Source organism: Oryx dammah, unplaced genomic scaffold (assembly GCF_014754425.2).
Source record: "Oryx dammah isolate SB20612 unplaced genomic scaffold, SCBI_Odam_1.1 HiC_scaffold_8, whole genome shotgun sequence".
Lineage (NCBI taxonomy): Eukaryota > Metazoa > Chordata > Mammalia > Artiodactyla > Bovidae > Oryx > Oryx dammah.
This window is the reverse complement of record NW_024070192.1, coordinates 43222581-43230063: the sequence shown is the minus strand read 5'-3', so window position 1 is coordinate 43230063 and position 7483 is coordinate 43222581.

The window sequence follows — 7483 nt, the reverse complement described above, 5'->3', positions numbered from 1 at the left end:
GGAATCACCTGGAGGACTTCTTAAAACAGATTGCCCAGCCACAGTGCAGAGTTTCAGCTTTGGCACGTCTGGGGTAAGAACCTAGGAGTTGTGACAAGGTCCCAGGGGACACGGATGCTGCTGGTCAGAGGCCCACTTGTGACAACCGCTGCCTTATGTAACAAAACGGATCACATTCTCCTTTCTTTCCTGGGTCTGATGTGGCCTGTTTCACACTGGACACTCCTGAGAAGTACCAGGAGAAAGAAGACAACACAGAAGTGGGAGAGGAATTCCCTGGTGGTCCAGTGGTTGAGAATCTGCCTGCCGATGCCGGGGACTTGGGTTGGATCCCTGGACCCGGAAGATTTCACATGCCTCGGGGCAACTAAGCCTGTGTGCCACAACTACGGAGCCCGTGCTCTAGAGCACAAGAGCCTCAACTGCTGAAGCCCGCACGCTCGAGAGCCTGAGCTCTGCAACAAGAGAAGCCACCGCAGTGAGAAGCCCTCGAGCACCAGGGCATGAAGATCCAGTGCACCCAAAAATAAATAAATAAAATATTTTTAGATAAAAGAAAACTACTTATTTAAAAAAAAGAGAGAAGTGGGCAGAATGATATTTATTAATTTGGAATTTTTTTCATTTGAAATTCCATATTTCAAGCTAAGTTGAAACTTTGTTATGCTGTTACCCAAATTCCTTATGGGTCTGGAGCAAGGTCAAGCAGCAGTTAAGACGGGTGGGGTGGCACTGAAAGGAGTAAGGGTTGGATTAGTATAAGGGCAAGTGAGTGTCTCTGTTCCCCGTCCCAGAACTGTGACCTTTAGACGCCAGAGATTGTGTCTTTCACAATAGAATAGCCAGCACTCAATATGCCAGTGAATTTGGAAAACTCAGCAGAGGCCACAGGACTGGAAAAGGTCAGTTTTCATTCCAATCCCTAAGAAAGGAAATGCCAAAGAATGCTCAAACTACTGCACAATTACACTCATCTCACACGCTAGTAAAGTAATGCTCAAAATTCTCCAAGCCAGGCTACACCAGTACGTGAACCGCGAACTTCCAGATATTCAAGCTGGTTTTAGAAAAGGCAGAGGAACCAGAGATCAAATTGCCAACATCCGCTGGATCATGGAAAAAGCAAGAGAGTTCCAGAAAAACATCTATTTCTGCTTTATTGACTATGCCAAAGCCTTTGACTGTGGATCACAATCAACTGTGGAAAATTCTGAAAGAGATGGGAATACCAGACCACCTAACCTGCCTCTTGAGAAACCTATATGCAGGTCAGGAAGCAACAGTTAGAACTGGACATGGAACAACAGACTGGTTCCAAACAGGAAAAGGAGTGCATCAAGGCTGTATATTGTCACCCTGCTTATTTAACTTATATGCAGAGTACATCATGAGAAATGCTGGGCTGGAAGAAACACAAGCTGGAATCAAGATGGCCGGGAGAAATATCAATAACCTCAGATATGCAGATGACACCACCCTTATGGCAGAAAGTGAAGAGGAACTAAAAAGCCTCTTGATGAAAGTGAAAGTGGAGAGTGAAAAAGTTGGCTTAAAGCTCAACATTCCGAAAACGAAGATCATGGCATCTGGTCCCATCACTTCATGGGAAATAGATGGGGAAACAGTGGAAACAGTGTCAGACTTTATTTTATGGGGCTCCAAAATCACTGCAGATGGTGACTGCAGCCATGAAATTAAATGACACTTACTCCTTGGAAGGAAAGTTATGACCAACCTAGACAGCATATTCAAAAGCAGAGATATTACTTTGCCAACAAAGGTCCGTCTAGTCAAGGCTATGGTTTTTCCAGTGGTCATGTACTGATGTGAGAGCTGGACTGTGAAGAAGGCTGAGCGCCAAAGAATTGATGCTTTTGAACTGTGGTGTTGGACAAGAGTCTTGAGAGTCTCTTGGACTGAAAGGAGATCCAACCAATCCATCCTAAAGGAGATGAGTCCTGGGTGTTCTTTGGAAGGACTGATGCTGAAGCTGAAACTCCAATACTTTGGCCACCTCATGCGAAGAGCTGACTCATTGGAAAAGATCCTGATGCTGGGAGGGGTTGGAGGCAGAAGGAGAAGGGGACGACAGGATGAGATGGTTGGATGGCATCACTGACTCGATGGACATGAGTTTGAGTGAACTCCGGGAGTTGCTGATGGACAGGGAGGCCTGGCGTGCTGTGAATCACGGGGTTGCGAAGAGTCAGACACGACTGAGTGACTGAACTGAACTGAACTGAGAACAATGCCTGACACATAGTAGGTACTCAGTAAACACTAATTGAATGAATGACTAAATGCTGCCTTGATGGGAGCAAAGGGGTAGCTTGCTCTTATTCTCTGTTAGAAGCTGGTGATAGAAAAGGCAGAGAAACGGAGAAGGAGAACATGGATTGGACGCTTGTCAAAGGAAGGTCAGCCCCTTCCTGTGGTCGTTTTTTGGGTAGAAGAAAAACTGAGTGAAAACCTTGTACCAAACTGGGCCTAAGAAAATATAAACAGGCCAAACGTTCTACCTAGACAATGGCCCAATTCTCCCTGACTGGGGAAGGTGGGAAAAGTGGGGAACTAGACAAACATCCCCTTCCAATTTCTTTCCGTCTGCAAAGCATCACAGCTCACACCCCGCCTCTTGGACTTTTCCCTCATCGAAGGCATTCTAGAATCCGAGACAGCCTCTTATCCGGTGAGATCTTTGAAGGCTGGTTGGAGCGGCAGTCAGCCTGAATCACCCCTAACCACAACGGCCTTAGAATGACAGAGGGTTTCTGTTTCCAGGGTGTGTTCTGAAGTGAGCTTTTGTGGTCCAGTTTTCTTCCTCGTGACCCCTGCCAACTAGGAGGAGCTGAGATTAGCAGTTTGTGTAGATCAAATGATCAAACTCCAAAATACCCAGGAAAAGTTGTAAAAACAAAACAACAGCGGAAGGTCAAAGTTGAGTGAGACGCGCTAGCACAGGAGCACGTGTGAAAAGGGACTGAGTCTTCCAGACGCCAGCAGGCCTGTCGTGAGTCAGCTGGAGGATGTGGGAGCCAGGAAAATCTCAGGCAGGTCTGGCCCCAGTGGAACTTCCAGAAAAAGAAAGGGAATGGCTGAATTTACTCCATGCTGGTCAGACCACCCTGGAGGAGGCTTGGCTCTGTCTGGATGTCCCGTCGGGTGAGAGGAAAGGGTGTGTCCTGAATGGAATTGCTAAGATTGCTGGTTGTGGGAGGAGCGGTGGTGGAGGGTGCAGGAACTGCACCCACAGGACAAGAGGAGATGAGTGTCATGGAGGAGAAAGGGTTTAGGTGGAGGCATGAAGGGGTGGGGGTAGTGGGGCACTGTTGCCTATAACTTCGCCTTGGAAGGCCTTTTCCCTTTTTCTTTTTTTGGCTACACCCTGAGACATGTGGGATCTTAGTTCCCTGATCAGAGATCAAACCTGCACCCCCCCCTGCCTTGGAGGCATGAAGTTTAAACCACTGCACTGCCAGCAAAGTCCCAGCTTTCCCCTTCTTCTCCCAGGTGAACTCCTATTTATCGTTTAGGCATCAGCTCCTGATGTTTCTTCTGAAAAGCCTTCCCTCATTTCTCGAAGTAGAACCAGCCATGCCTCCACTGGGACCTCCCCCCCGCATCTGGAAGTCAGTTCTCATCATGCACAAGGAGGGATGTTGGCTGTGTGGAGTCCCCTTCCTACTCCTCTTTGTAACCCTAGAGCCTGGCACGGGGGCTGTTCTTCAGCTAAGGTCTGATTAATTAAGTGGTAGGCCTGAAAACAGTCGCTGAGCATTTTGACCATGTGGAAGAAATATGGTATTCTCTCTCTGTGGCTTGAAAAAAAAAAAAAGGAACTGGAAGAGAGGGGGGAGATTATGAGAAGATGGATTTCAACTCAAAATTAGGAAGTGTTTTATAATAATAATGACAATAGATTTGCTGGGTGTTTCACTCATCTATTGCTGCAAAACAAGTTACTCCAAAACGTAGCAGCCTAAAACAATAAATATTTATTAACTTACGCAGTTTATATGAGTCAGGAATTGAGAAGAGGCACAGGAGAGTGATTCTGGCATGGTATCTCTCCCGAGGTTGTGGTCAGGATCCTAGCCGGGGCTGCAGTCGTCTGAAGGCTTAATTGGGGCGGGCAGATTGCTTTGAGATGGCTCCTCACCTGGCTGCTAGCAGGAGGCCTCGGGTCCCCCACTGTGGGCCTCTCCCAACTATCTTTCACCACAGCAAGTGATCTGAGAAACAGAGGAAGGGGCAATGTTTTTCCGGACCTACCGTCAGAAGTCGCAGTCTGTTATTCCTATGATTTCACTGAGGGAAGAGACTGCCCAAAGACATGAGTACAAGGTACTGGGAATCCCTGGGGTCATCCTGAAGGCTGGCTATCACACTGAGTGCTAGCAATGTACCAGCATCCTGCTGAGTGGTTTTTTTTTTTTCTGGTTCCCTCCTGGATCCCTCACCTTAAGAGGATGGCATTTTTTTACTATCTCCAGTTTATTGTGTTTATTTTTTAAAATTTTGGCTTTCAAATTACTTTCCTCTTGATCACAGAGCAATATATGTACAGGTAGGTAGAAAGACTGTAAGTTATTTTTAAAGATTTGTTTATTTTTGGCTGCACTGAGTCTTTGCTGCTGTGTGCCAGCTTATTTCTCTTATTTCAGTGGATGGGCTTCTCATTGTGCCTGCCTCGCCTGTTGCAGTTCACCAGCTCTAGAGCACAGGCTCAGTAGCTGTGGCTCAAGGGCTTAGTGTCCCTGAGGCATGGGGGATCTTCCTGGACCACAGACTGAACCCATGTCCCCTGCTTTGGCAGGCGGATTTGTAACCACTGGACCACCAGGAAAGTCCCAGATTGTAAATTCTATAAGCGATTGTGTAAACAACTGGAGAAGGCAATGGCAACCCACTCTTGCCTGGAAAATCCCATGGACAGAGGAGCCTGGTGGGCTGCCATCTATGGGGTCGTGCAGAGTTGGACACGACTGAAGCGACTTAGCAGCAGCAGCAGTAAGCAATTTCCTATGCATTTAAAAATGTACTTAATGGAAGTCTGGATGCCCAAGTATATTCTGAAGTTAGATCTGATGGTGTATTTTCAAATTCCCACTTTATATATATGGAAACTGAAACACAGAGATATTGATTTCTCTTATCACACACCCAGAAAGTCTCTGAGCTTGGTGTGGTTTGAACCCGAAAACCCAAAGTCATTATGTTTTGTGCTATATTCTGCTGCACTATGGTGCCTCCTGGGTATCCACTAGTCAGGATGCTGGAACAGTGACACTCAATCCTGGCTGCACATAAACTCAGCTAGGAAGATTTTACAGGTTTCTGTGCCTAAACCCAACCTCCAGGTTTTTGGATCTAACTGGTCTGGGGTTTGATTCTACTATGCAGGGCTGAGAAACTGCCAGCCCTAGTTGGGGGGCAGATCATGCCTTCCCTGAGGTCTCTTGCAAATATTACATGCTATTACTTGGCTGAAATGAAACATATCTTTATTACCAAGCAGATAGGGACTCAAATATAATGTGTAGATGAGTTCCTAATCATTGTCTCAGGCATGTGGAGGTACCGTCTGAGCTGTAGGCAAGTAGATGTTGAATAGGCTGAGAAGGAGGTACATTCCAGCTGGAAGGAAATAGGAGACACCTAATGCCAGGGTAGAGTTTTAGGAATATAAATTGGGAACACGAGGATTTTTACAGAAGTCCTCCTTCAGATTCTCTAACTGCCAGCCTAATTTCTCACCTCCTTTGTCCATGTCCCCAGCTCCTACTCACTCTCCACTTTGGTCAGAGACAATGTTCTTGATACAGATACAGAGAATAACAGAGAAGGAACATAGGGAAGGAGTTGCTGGAATGATAAATCCCTGTCCAGGAGGGAGAAGGGGGAGAAAATTTCTTTTCCATTAATTCTTGTCCTCTACTTCTTGAACATTGAAATTGAACCAGGAGGCTGCACTTTCAATTCATAATTGTAAGCATCGGAAGACTAGTTGAGGCTTCTAAATGGCTTTCTTTTCTTTCTCTAAATTTATTTGGCTGTGTTGGGTCTTAGGGAATCTAGTTGCCTGACCAGGGACCAAAACCGCGGCCCCCTGCATTGGTTAAGCACAGAGTCTTAACCACTGGACCACCGGGAAGTCCAAATGCGGCTTTCTTGTCAAATCACATCACAACTGCCTCCCTTGCTCCCTTGTAAGCACACAACTGCCAATAATACTAATCCTGGAGGCAGAATAGTATATATAAATTCATTCATCCAGCAAATGCTGACTTGAAGGACTGGGCTGGGCACTGATCTAGGCGTTAAACTTGAAGCCATGAAGTTTTGTGTTCATGGAGAACTCCAGAGAGGAAAGAAGATAATCTCTACTGGGACAAGAAGTAGGCTGATGTCAGAATCCTCAGTAGGATGCAAGAGGACACTAGAGAGATGTTTCTGAAATGTGGAAAGAAAGGAATTTTGACCCTGAAATTTTACATCTGGTTAAGTTACCTGGGCTTTTCTCTAGTTGCGACAAGCAGCGGCCACTCTCCAGTTGCAGTGCTTGGGCTTATTGCAGTGGTTTCTCTAGTTATGGAGCAAACTCTAGGGAACAGTCCCAATAGCATGGGTTTAGTTGCTCTGTGGTATGCAGGATCTTCCCGGATCAAGGACCAAACCCATTTCTCCCACATTGTCAAGGGGATTCTTTACCACTGACCCACCAGGAAAGGGCCAGATGAATGAAGGTATGAATTGAAGATAGTATCAAGTGCTCTAGGAGACCCTCAGAAAGTTTCCCACACAAAGACCTCCTCTGAAGACATTGTTGGAGGCAGTTCTCCAGCAAAGAGAAAAATTAAGCCAGAGAATGTTTTGAAATATACAGCATGGAAATAAAAGTAGTCAAGTTCTTTGCTAGCTAAATAATTGATGGCCAAAAAAGAAAAAGAATATAATAAATCATTACTCAAGCTCCAGACAATACCAAGAGTAGGAAAAAAAAAAAGACTAGAGCTAGTGAAAAGTGTCTGGTACACATTTCTTTGGGAGAAAAGAAATAGATATGGATAAGCTTAAGAAGTTAAATGAAGGTGAATATATACAATAATGTGTGAGAAGTAAATCCCAGAAGAATAAAAAATGAATGAATGTACAACTTTTTCAAACAGCAACTAGGAAATCTTTGCCTACTACAAGATCACAAATGCTTTCTCCTCTGTTTTCTTCCAAAAATGTTAGTGTTTAAAGTTTTACAGTAAATCTATGATACATTTTAGTTCATTTTGTATATATTGTGAGATAGAAGTCAAAATTCTCTTTTTTTTTTTCCTCAGATATGTGCATGTTCAGTTGCTTCAGTTGCGTCCCAACTCTTTGTGACGCTATGGACTGTAGCCTGCCAGGCTGCTCTGTCCATGGGATTCTCCAGGCAAGAATACTGGGTGGGCTGCCCCGCCCTCCTCCAGGGGGCTCTTCCCAAGCC